Source organism: Arachis ipaensis, chromosome B9 (assembly GCF_059453495.1).
Source record: "Arachis ipaensis isolate K30076 ecotype BB chromosome B9, ASM5945349v1, whole genome shotgun sequence".
In the NCBI taxonomy this organism is placed as follows: domain Eukaryota; kingdom Viridiplantae; phylum Streptophyta; class Magnoliopsida; order Fabales; family Fabaceae; genus Arachis; species Arachis ipaensis.
Genome location: NC_142444.1, coordinates 60152727 through 60164160, shown reverse-complemented (window position 1 = coordinate 60164160; position 11434 = coordinate 60152727).

The following is an 11434-nucleotide window of genomic DNA, read 5'->3' as shown; positions in this document are numbered from 1 at the left end:
GGAAGCGTGGCACAACGAAGGAGGAAAGCCACAATGCTCTCTCCAAGAGCTCAGTGCTCTCCAAAGGAGCACAACAATGAACCAAGGAAGCAAGGCTTGGATGCTACGCTCTCCTTGAGAGCTGAGCACTATAATGAACCAAGGAAGAAAGGGGAGAAGCATAATGCTCCGCTCTTGTCAAGAGCATTATCGGGCTCCATCCAAAATAAATCCAAAGAGAAAAGCTTGCCAATGTTTGCCACAGGGTTCGAACTCATGAGCAAGGGGGAGGAAGGGAGCGCTACTCTCCAAGGAATTAAGCCAAACTTGGCTGAAATGCAACCCCCAAGGTTCGAACTCAAGGACGCCCCACTCAAGGCATGCGCTAGCTTGGTTTCCCTCACAAACAAAAAGGCCAGCAATGCCTCCCCAAGGTTTCGAACTTGAGACTCACCAAAACAAAGGGAGTGCTGCCCTCTTACCAAGAGCTGAGCGCTACTCTCCTTATTCCTTGATGCATGAGGCGTGAGTGTGACACGGCCAGGGAGGCATGACACGCACAATTTGGCATGGCCCAAGGAGAATTGGTGCGCACAAGACAAGTCCCAAGGAAGCATGATGCTGCGCTCTCAAAGAGAGCAGAGCGCTACCCTGATGCACACAAGCTCAGCACGCTACAAAGGGCCAAGAACATAAGCCATGATGCTGCGCTCTCACCAGGAGCTGAGCACACTACTGGGAGCAAACACCCATGGGCCTAAATTGAACCAAAATTCAATTTAAATTCAATTCTTCACCAAATTAAAAGGCCCACTCAAAATTCTAAAATCCAAGAATAGGAAGTGTATAAACAGAAGCTAGTTTGATTTAAAAAGGACCCTTTTTCTTTTTTTAGAATTTTCACTTGTAATTCTGAGAGTTTTTACTTTGAACTTTCTTGTGAATTATTACTTTGGTTCTCTGAGAATTAGGAAGGAGAATTGATCTCTCTTCTTCCTTGTTCTTAACTTTCCATTCTCTACTTCTTGTCTTGGATCTTAGGTGAAGAATTGAAGAAATTCTGTTTCAATCTCACCTTGAGATCTCTTTGTTATTTTTCAGCATAATTCTAGAAACTATGATTTGAATCCAAATTCTATTTACTACTTTTATCTTTTACTTCTTCTGCAATTTGTTCTTCTGTTTCTTTTGCAATTACTCTCTTGTTGGATCAAGGAAGGATTTGAGATCTAGACTTGTTCTCTAATCTCCTCCACCCCTGAGATCTTCAACTTTCCTTTAGCTATTGCAATTGAGCTGCATTTTACTTTCTGTTTGGTTTCTCAAGTAATTTTCCTTTTCTTGTTTAGATCTGTTGCATCTTAATTCACTTTCGACTTCTCTGTTAATTGGTATTTCATTTTTCTTGTTTAATTCTGCAATCCCAGTTCCCAAATCCTTTTATAATTCAATCAATTTACATCTCTTGTACTTTAAGCTTCAGTCATTTACATTTCTTACAATCTAAGTTTCTGCAATTTCCATTACTTGCATTTTAAGATTCAGTTTCTTTACTTCCTTTGCTCTTTAATTTACAGTCATTTATCCATCTCCCTTTAAATTTCATGCAATTTAGCTTCTGTTGAACACAAACAACTCAAATTAACCCTTGATTCGCTTGACTAAATCAACCACCAAACTAAAATTGCTCAATCCTTCAATCCCTGTGGGATCGACCTCACTCATGTGAGTTATTACTACTTAATGCGACCCGGTACACTTGCCGGTGAGTTTTAGGTGATTGGAATTCGTTTTCCAAAATATCCATCAAGTTTTTGGCGCCGTTGCCGGGGATTGATTAGATTGATAATGATTAAGTGAAGTGGAGGTCTAGATCAAGCACTTTTTCTTTTCTGTTTCTTTAATTTTAGACTAACACATTAACTGTTTGAATTTTTGCCTAAGCTAACCAAAACTTCACTCTAGCAATAGATTGAAGTGTTATTGGTTTTCTGGTCCTGTGCGTTTCTTGTATTTTTGCTCACTGAGTAAAGCAACAGAAGCAGTTTTCTCTTATTGATCTTTCAAGCTTATAAACTGTTTGACACATTGTGCTAACTAACCCTTTGACCATATTTTGGCATGAGTATATTTAATCTTCATTTGGACTGTTTGTGATTATACAGATCATGGAAGAGAACCCAACAAATTCCAATCATTGTGGGAGTAGTGTCATCACCCTAAATGACAATGCAACCCATGAATTGAAGCATCCGATCATCACCATGAATGAAGTTGCTCAGTGGCTTGAAGCCTTCCCACAAGGAAGTATCGCCAGATGGGAGGATCTAGTGAGTGAATTCTTGACCAAGTTGAAACCACCCCAGGAAATTGGTGAGCTAGAGGCAGAAGTGCAACCATCCACACAAGAAGAGGGAGTGATGGAAATTGAAGGTATAAGTGCAATCATGGCCCAAAACAAGCAGATACACCAACAACTTCAACAATAACTGGAGCTGATGGTCAGAAAAATCAATGAGCTGCGAACTGCTGTAGTAAATGCACACAACCTGCCTCAAAACTCACATGGTTGGAATCAACCTGAAAAAGGTTTTGAAGCAATTAACTATGAGCAACAAAGTCATAAGCGATTACACGCTCCAAACAGCACCGCAAGCCTGTTCCAACACAAGTCTAAGGGTGATGTATACAACCCACCCTGGAGGACTCATTCCAACTGGAGGAGGAGTGAGCACCAAAATTAAGGACCAAGGAACCTCAATTACAACAACCTCAGCTTCACAAACCAGCACAAAAACCACCCTAACAATAATAACCATTACGCACCACCACAACACACATACTTCCAACCCCATCATACTTCACAATTCTCCCAAAACAACTTTCATCAACCATCTTGTTCAACACCCCACAACCAGCCACATACATCACAAAACACTCAAAGGATCTTCAACTTGGAGATATCGATGGAAAAGATGATGAAGCACCATAAGATAATGATGGAGAAGTTCATAAAAATTCAAGAGATGGCGAGACAAGATCAGGAAGCAGCAAGGAAAGATCAAGCCATAACAAGCAAAAACCAAGAAGCCTCAATCATAAAACTTGAAAGGCAAATAGAGCAAATGGCTAAACACATTGCAGAAATGGGAGAGAAAGGGGCAAATATCCTCCCTAGAGTCACTGAAGATGACATGAAAAACAACGAAAAAATTGCTAGGTGGGAGAAATGGAAAGCAATCATAGAAGAAAGTGAGAGGGCTATGGAAAAAGAAACAATTAGCCAAGAAAAGCATCATAGAGAAGTTCCACAAGAAGAAACAGAGGAAAGGAAGCCCACATCAAGAGGAGAAAATCAAAGGCAACAGGATTTTCAACTTCCATAATCAAAGAATGAAGGATGTCAAGCTAATGACAATAAAGAAGCGCTTGTTGGGAGGCAACCCAACCTGAGGTAGTTTTCTTTCCATTCAATAAAAAGGATAAGTAACTTTCTCTATATTGCAAGGAGCTAAGTTTGGTGTTGCACACCAAAACAATTTAAGGGAGAATGAAGAATGCTAAGTTTGGTGTTCCACCAAAAATCTCATTTAAAAACACATTCTCACCTTCTGCATAAATGGTTGCTAGCTCCAAGCAAGCAGAGAAACTACTTAACCAATGTCTGTTTTATAGTTTTTAATCTTATTACCTTTAGCAAAGAAAAAGAGTTCCACATATGGTTAATTTGGTGCATGAGAACCATTGATAAGGTACTAAGTTTGGTGTTCCCACACCAAAGTAAGTTCAAAAGCCCACAAATAATTCATGCATGCTAACCATTTCTTCTTTCAAGTGCTTGGGGGACAAGCAACTTTCAATATCATTACAGAGTATCATACAAGTTTTTGGAAGGATTAAGCATCATCACCCAAAGAGATGAAAGAGGAATGTGAAGACCAGCAATGATAATGATGAGGAGTAAAGCAAGTAAACTCCAAAAGGTTGTATTGTTAAGTGATTATTTTGCATCAGACACTGCTATGATTAAAAGTGATATTGTATCCCTGTTTGTCTGTTTGTCTGTCTAGTGTAGTTTTCCTGTAATTCAATAATTAAGATGCTTGATCATTCACAACCCTATACTCTCCAAACTTGTTTGCACTCAATGTCTCAAAAAGGCATAACATGACAGTTCTTTGAAAAGAAGGATTGAAGAATTTAACAGTTTTGAGGCAAGCAAAAGATTAGGAGAAGTGGTGGTTCTAGTTGTATGATTATGCATTGAGGTTGCATGCTTATGAAAACTTGCATGGGAGCTCATAGGCAGGACATAGAGTTCAAAGAAGTATTGTGGAGATTCTCAAACATTTATTGATCCAAGAAGCAGCAAACAAAAGAAAATAAAGAAAATATAAAACAAAAGAACATGGCCCAAGGTTCTGAGCATCAATTACTAGGCAGAAAAGAAGAAAGAAACAAGAACTCAAATAGGGATTATTATAGTAAATGCTTGTGGTCAAGTTGTGTCAAAGAGAGAGGCTTGAGCAAGTAAATCCTTAAGGGTGCTTTAATACCTAATACCTTAAAACCAACTGGTTTAGGAGTATTGATTGAAAGCTTATCTAAAGAGCCGCTTTGAGACATGACACTTAGAGTCAAGACCAAAACACAGAAATTATAAGCTGCTTCAAGGTGATTACCTATAGAGAGATCTCCATGATATTATTTGGATGAAAGTTCTAGGACCTAAGACTTCCAAGATGTAGGGACTAGTAAGCACTGAAGCCCTTGCATGAGCATATAATTTAGAGTTCACCCCACTGTCACTTAATCACTTCACTCACAGGGCATTATAAGTTATTCTTCAATCCATTCTAATTAAAATAACTTTTGAGCATAATTCTTTTTTTGCTTGGGGACAAACAAGGTTTAAGTTTGGTGTTGTGATGACAAGTCATCTTGTGCTAATTTTTTAGCAATTTTTCACTTGTTTCATTAAGTTTTATGCACTTTCTTGCATTGTAAGTTAGTAATTTAGAGTGGAATTGCATGGTTTCTTTGAATCAATCAACCACCCTTTAATTGATGCTAAATCATGAGGTTTAAGCTAAATTTAATTTATTTTTTAGATGATTTATAAACCTTGTGAATTTGGTGATACTTTAATTGGTTGTTTTGATTACTTGTAGGTGAAGAAAAGAAGAAAACAAGAAAGCGTAGCCTAAGAAGCATGGCCCAAGGAAGAGAAAAGTGTGGCAAAAGAAACAAGGAAGCGTGGCACAATGAAGGAGGAAAGCCACAATGCTCTCTCCAAGAGCTCAGTGCTCTCCAAAGGAGCACAACAATGAACCAAGGAAGCAAGGCTTGGATGCTACGCTCTCCTTGAGAGCTGAGCACTATAATAAACCAAGGAAGAAAGGGGAGAAGCATAATGCTCCGGTCTTGTCAAGAGCATTATCGGGCTCCATCCAAAATAAATCCAAAGAGAAAAGCTTGCCAATGCTTGCCATAGGGTTCGAACTCATGAGCAAGGGGGAGGAAGGGAGCGCTACTCTCCAAGGAATTAAGCCAAACTTGGCTGAAATGCAACCCCCAAGGTTCGAACTCAAGGACGCCCCACTCAAGGCATGCGCTAGCTTGGTTTCCCTCACAAACAAAAAGGCCAGCAATGCCTCCCCAAGGTTTCGAACTTGAGACCTCACCAAAACAAAGGGAGTGTTGCGCTCTTACCAAGAGCTGAGCGCTACTCTCCTTATTCCTTGATGCATGAGGCGTGAGTGTGACACGGCCAGGGAGGCATGACACGCACAATTTGGCATGGCCCAAGGAGAATTGGTGCGCACAAGACAAGTCCCAAGGAAGCATGATGCTGCGCTCTCAAAGAGAGCAGAGCGCTACCCTGATGCACACAAGCTCGGCACGCTACAAAGGGCCAAGAACATAAGCCATGATGCTGCGCTCTCACCAGGAGCTGAGCACACTACTGGGAGCAAACACCCATGGGCCTAAATTGAACCAAAATTCAATTTAAATTCAATTCTTCACCAAATTAAAAGGCCCACTCAAAATTCTAAAATCCAAGAATAGGAAGTGTATAAACAGAAGCTAGTTTGATTTAGAAAGGACCCTTTTTCTTTTTTTAGAATTTTCACTTGTAATTCTGAGAGTTTTTACTTTGAACTTTCTTGTGAATTATTACTTTGGTTCTCTGAGAATTAGGAAGGAGAATTGATCTCTCTTCTTCCTTGTTCTTAACTTTCCATTCTCTACTTCTTGTCTTGGATCTTAGGTGAAGAATTGAAGAAATTCTGTTTCAATCTCACCTTGAGATCTCTTTGTTATTTTTCTGCATAATTCTAGAAACTATGATTTGAATCCAAATTCTATTTACTACTTTTATCTTTTACTTCTTCTGCAATTTGTTCTTCTGTTTCTTTTGCAATTACTCTCTTGTTGGATCAAGGAAGGATTTGAGATCTAGACTTGTTCTCTAATCTCCTCCACCCCTGAGATCTTCAACTTTCCTTTAGCTATTGCAATTGAGCTGCATTTTACTTTCTGTTTGGTTTCTCAAGTAATTTTCCTTTTCTTGTTTAGATCTGTTGCATCTTAATTCACTTTCGACTTCTCTGTTAATTGGTATTTCATTTTTCTTGTTTAATTCTGCAATCTCAGTTCCCAAATCCTTTTATAATTCAAGCAATTTACATCTCTTGTACTTTAAGCTTCAGTCATTTACATTTCTTACAATCTAAGTTTCTGCAATTTCCATTACTTGCATTTTAAGATTCAGTTTCTTTACTTCCTTTGCTCTTTAATTTACAGTCATTTATCCATCTCCCTTTAAATTTCATGCAATTTAGCTTCTGTTGAACACAAACAACTCAAATTAACCCTTGATTCGCTTGACTAAATCAACCACCAAACTAAAATTGCTCAATCCTTCAATCCCTGTGGGATCGACCTCACTCATGTGAGTTATTACTACTTAATGCGACCCGGTACACTTGCCGGTGAGTTTTAGGTGATTGGAATTCGTTTTCCAAAATATCCATCAGTCTCAATCATATAAATGCATGTATACATAGAATAATGGACATAAATAATCAAACAAATCAAAGATTACAATCATAGAAATAGAACAATGTACACAAGAATGGAAAATAAGTGGTTATAAGATGTAACCACACAATTGGGCTCAAAATTCACATGCTTGTGTTCTTAGCTCAAAAACCATGTTCCAAAATAAATTCTTCAAGCAAGTTCAACAATTTTTTTTAAATTGGTAGGGTGCCCTAAAAATAGTTTCTTGGAAAAGAAATGATCACCCTAACCAAGTAGTCCTAACATAAAAAGAAAGTGGTAAAAATATGTACAAATTCTAACTAACATGCAGTCTATCATGCAATGCAAGCAACTAACTAAAAAAGGAAATCAAGAATTGGTGTTGAAAAAGGAAATTGTTACCCATGGAGATCGGTCGGACGACCTCCCCACACTTAAAAATTTGCACCGTCCTCGGTGCATGCAAAGAAGAACAAGGTGGACGGGTAGTTACAATTGATGAGCTCCTTCAAAAGGTTATGCGGATGAACTTGTTTGTTGCCCCATTTAAAATCTTTTCCATTCCTTATCTTCTTGGTGGCCAACCTAAAAGGAAAAAGAAAGAAGGATAATTAAGCCTACATCAAAGATATCAAAGCAAATAGAACATAGGCAGGGGCTAATGCCAAATAAGAGTAAGGTTCTCACTACATGGTAGCTACAACATGTGAGTGAGAAAACAATATAAGCAAAGGCATATTAACTAATACTTGATGCAAGAGTAAAGTCAAAGCATGAAGAGCACTCAAAAGCATCAAGTTCAACTAGAAAGAGTGGGTCATGAAAGATATGTAAGCTCATATCAATGCACAAAGGGTACAAGGATCATCAGAGGTTAAGCGTTGAATTAGAAATTTCATTACCCATCAATATCAAACAAGTCTAGAAGTACCAAGATTAACCAAGAAATTCTCAACAATTGAGTAAGAGCATTCAACACCATTATTAAAATAAGAAACTCAAAAAAAATAAAGTAAAAACAGGCTATAAAAACAAAATGAGAATGCAAAGAATAGAAGTATGCGAATGCAATGGACAAAAAAAATGGAAGATGAGAAAAAAAACTCTTTTTTTTTTGCGACGCAGACGCGCACAGTGCGCGGGCACAAAATAGGCACAAAATTGATATAACTTTCTGGTTTTTGTACCAGAGGGGTAGGTGGCGCTATCGGTGCGCACGTGCACAGCGTGCGTATGCGTGCATTGCGCAATTAGAGTCGACGGTGCGTACGCGCCAGGTGCGCGTACGTGCGGGTTGGTTTGTGCCCTAGGCATGGTGCTGACGCAGTGTAGGCAACTCTCGGTTCAATGTATGGAGGGATGAATTTTTGCATCCGCGTGGATGGTCAAAAATGCTTGAGGTGCACGTACACGCCAGGTGCGCGCACGCGCGGGTTGGTGCTCTGTTTTTCAAAATTTTTCCAAGTTCTTGCAGCAAACCAAGCCTTCCAAACCTCCAAACAGCTACCAAAACACCCTAATACCTTATTTAACATATTATACTACCAAATATACTCAACAAACTAAACAAAATATGAAATCAAACCTATTCTACCAATATTTACAAAAGAGAAAATGAAAAGAGTTTACCATGGTGGGGTGTCTCCCACCTAGCACTTTTAGTTTAAATTCTTAAGTTGGACATTTGGTGGGGGTCCTTGCTAGGGTGGTTTATGCTTGAATTCATCCTTGAATCCCCACCATTGTTTGCATCTCCAATGTCTACCGGGATCCCAAACTAGGCGCACAAGGCCTTCAAGTAAGCTTAGGTAGATGACAAGGCCCCAAGAGTGTTGAATGTTGAAATGGATTCCGGGGTCCCAAACCTTGTTCTTTCACCCATCTTCTCATTGACTACCATAGTTAATTTGGGTGACAAGTCTTGTGAATTCTCAATTAGACCTCCAAACATTCTCATAGACCCATACAATTTGGTTCTACACCAACCATTGCTATTCAACCTTGAGGATGCAACCATTATGAACGTAGAGTGATGTTTCCAATCACTAACCATCTCCCTCTTACTCTTAGTTCCACAAAGAACTCTAAGTTGCCCATCATTCTCAATCAAACCATATTCAAGTGGGAAAGTAAAGATTAGAGATAAGAATTTTACCCACTTGAATGTTATGTTGGATGGTGACTTAGGAAGGGGGACCTCCCCACACTTGGACAATACGGGGTCTACTCCCTTGTGCTCTTTCTTGACTACCTCCACCTCTTGGCAAGCTTCTTTAACTTCAACCTCTTCCTCTTGACAAAGTTCTTCATATTCAACTACCTCTTCACCAACTTCTTCTAGCTCTTCCCCACTCTTCATGTCATAACTTGGAGGTAATGTGGGACTTTTCTCAACATCTACCTCAATTTCAATAGGAGAAGATTCCTCAAATTCCAAAGGATCATGTGTTGGTGTGGGCTCATCTTTAAGAGGAAGATTTGTTATTTGCTCACCTTCTTCTAATTCTTCATCATTCATTATATGCTTAGGAGGTTGCGCACCCTCCTTTACATCATCTTCAAGTTCAATGGAAGAAAGTTCAACAACTTCCACAAATTCATCAACAACATCACTTGGTGTGGAAGTGCTCTTAAGCTTAAAATTCACCTCTTGCTCAACTTTGCCTAGCTCTTCAACCACTTTTTCTTCATCAACAATCTCTTCACTCTCCACTTGTTGTAAGACATACCCCATCTCCTTGTCCTCATATTGAGATTCTAAAATCTCCTTCATGCTCCTTTCTTCGGTTGATTTTTCACATTCATCCGTGGAGATCCTTTGCTTGTTGCATGAGTCCCATGAGTCCAAGTTGGCTTTAATTTTGGCAAGGTTAGCCTCGATAGCTTCGTGCCTCTTTTGGGCTTCCTCTTGCTCCTTTTGACGGATGATTGCTTGAAGCCGATCCATTGCTTCTTTGAGACGATCCATTGGCTCTTGTTCCACTTGGCTAGTATAAGTAGGATCATATTGCTCTTGGATTGATAGATATGGGTATTCTTCCATAGAGGGTTGTGGTGGAAAGGGAAATTCATTTTGCGGTTGAAAGTTATCATGCATGGGAGGTGATTCATCTTGGTAATAGTATGGAGGTGGTGGTTCTTGAAGGTATTGGTGGTGGAATTGGGGTGGTTCTTCATATGGTTCATAGGGTTCACAAGGTGGTTGGTATGGTGGATATGGGTTGGGGTCACATGGAGGTGTTTGGTGGTATGAGGTTTGTGAGTGCAGTGGTTCAAAACTATGTTGGAGAGGTGGTTCATAGGCATAGGGTGGTGGTGATTGTGATTGACAACTACAATAAGGATCATCACACACACTAGATTGATATGCATTAGGATTAGGATTATACCCATAAGAATCTGGAGAGTAGTTACGTTGGGGTGATGCTTGGACGGCCCGGGTGGCATAGAATGCCCTTTGGTCCTTGTGTATCTCCGTGAGGATAGTAGTCATGTCCCCAAGTACTCTTGTCAGACTTGATTCAGAAGGAGGTTGTTGCCAAGAAGGTTGTCCATAAGCTTGGGGCTCCTCCCACCTTTGATCTCCAAATCCTTGATGCATGTCCTCATTAAAGCTTTCATTTCCTACAATATAATTTGAACCAAACTCATAGCCAAAGTGATGAGAATTCATAGTGGCAAATAAAAACAAAAGCTAACAAAAATAAGCAACAAAGTTCTAAAGCTAACAAAAACTAAAAAGGCAAACATATTCACAATATTCACAATAGCCAATAATATAACACCATTGCAACTCCCCGGTAACGGCGCCATTTTGATGTGAGAACTTTTGTTGATATAGAATTTCCTCAATTGAATGAATTCTCGTTGCAAGTATAGTTCTACACTAACAACGAATCCTCACATGCAAAAATTTGGTTGTCACAAGTACAAACCCCAAATAAGAATTAACCGAAGTATTTAGACTCTGGGTCGTCTCACAAGGAATTGCAATGAAGTAGTCAATTATTGGCTATGAAGATGCAAGGGGGTTTTGGGTTATAAGAGGAACAAGAAAAAGTAAATTAAGCAAGTAATTAAAGAAAGCAATTAATAAAGAGAGACATTCATGGCTAGAATTGAGATCATAGGCTTTCCATCCTAGTCACTAATAACAATAATTAACAAGAATTTATCTTATTACGTCATCCCCAATGATGGAAGAAGATATAGGTTATCTTCCATGAGAGAAAGTCTAATAAGACTAGCTAATCTCAATCCAAAAGTCCTAATCACCTTCTAATTGAATTAGCAAGAGATTAGAGTCAATGAAAATCATACTAGCTAACAACTCTAGATCACCAACATAAGTCGGGTTTTCATGACTCAAGATTGCCTAATTACTCTTTCCAAGCCAAGAATGCTCAAA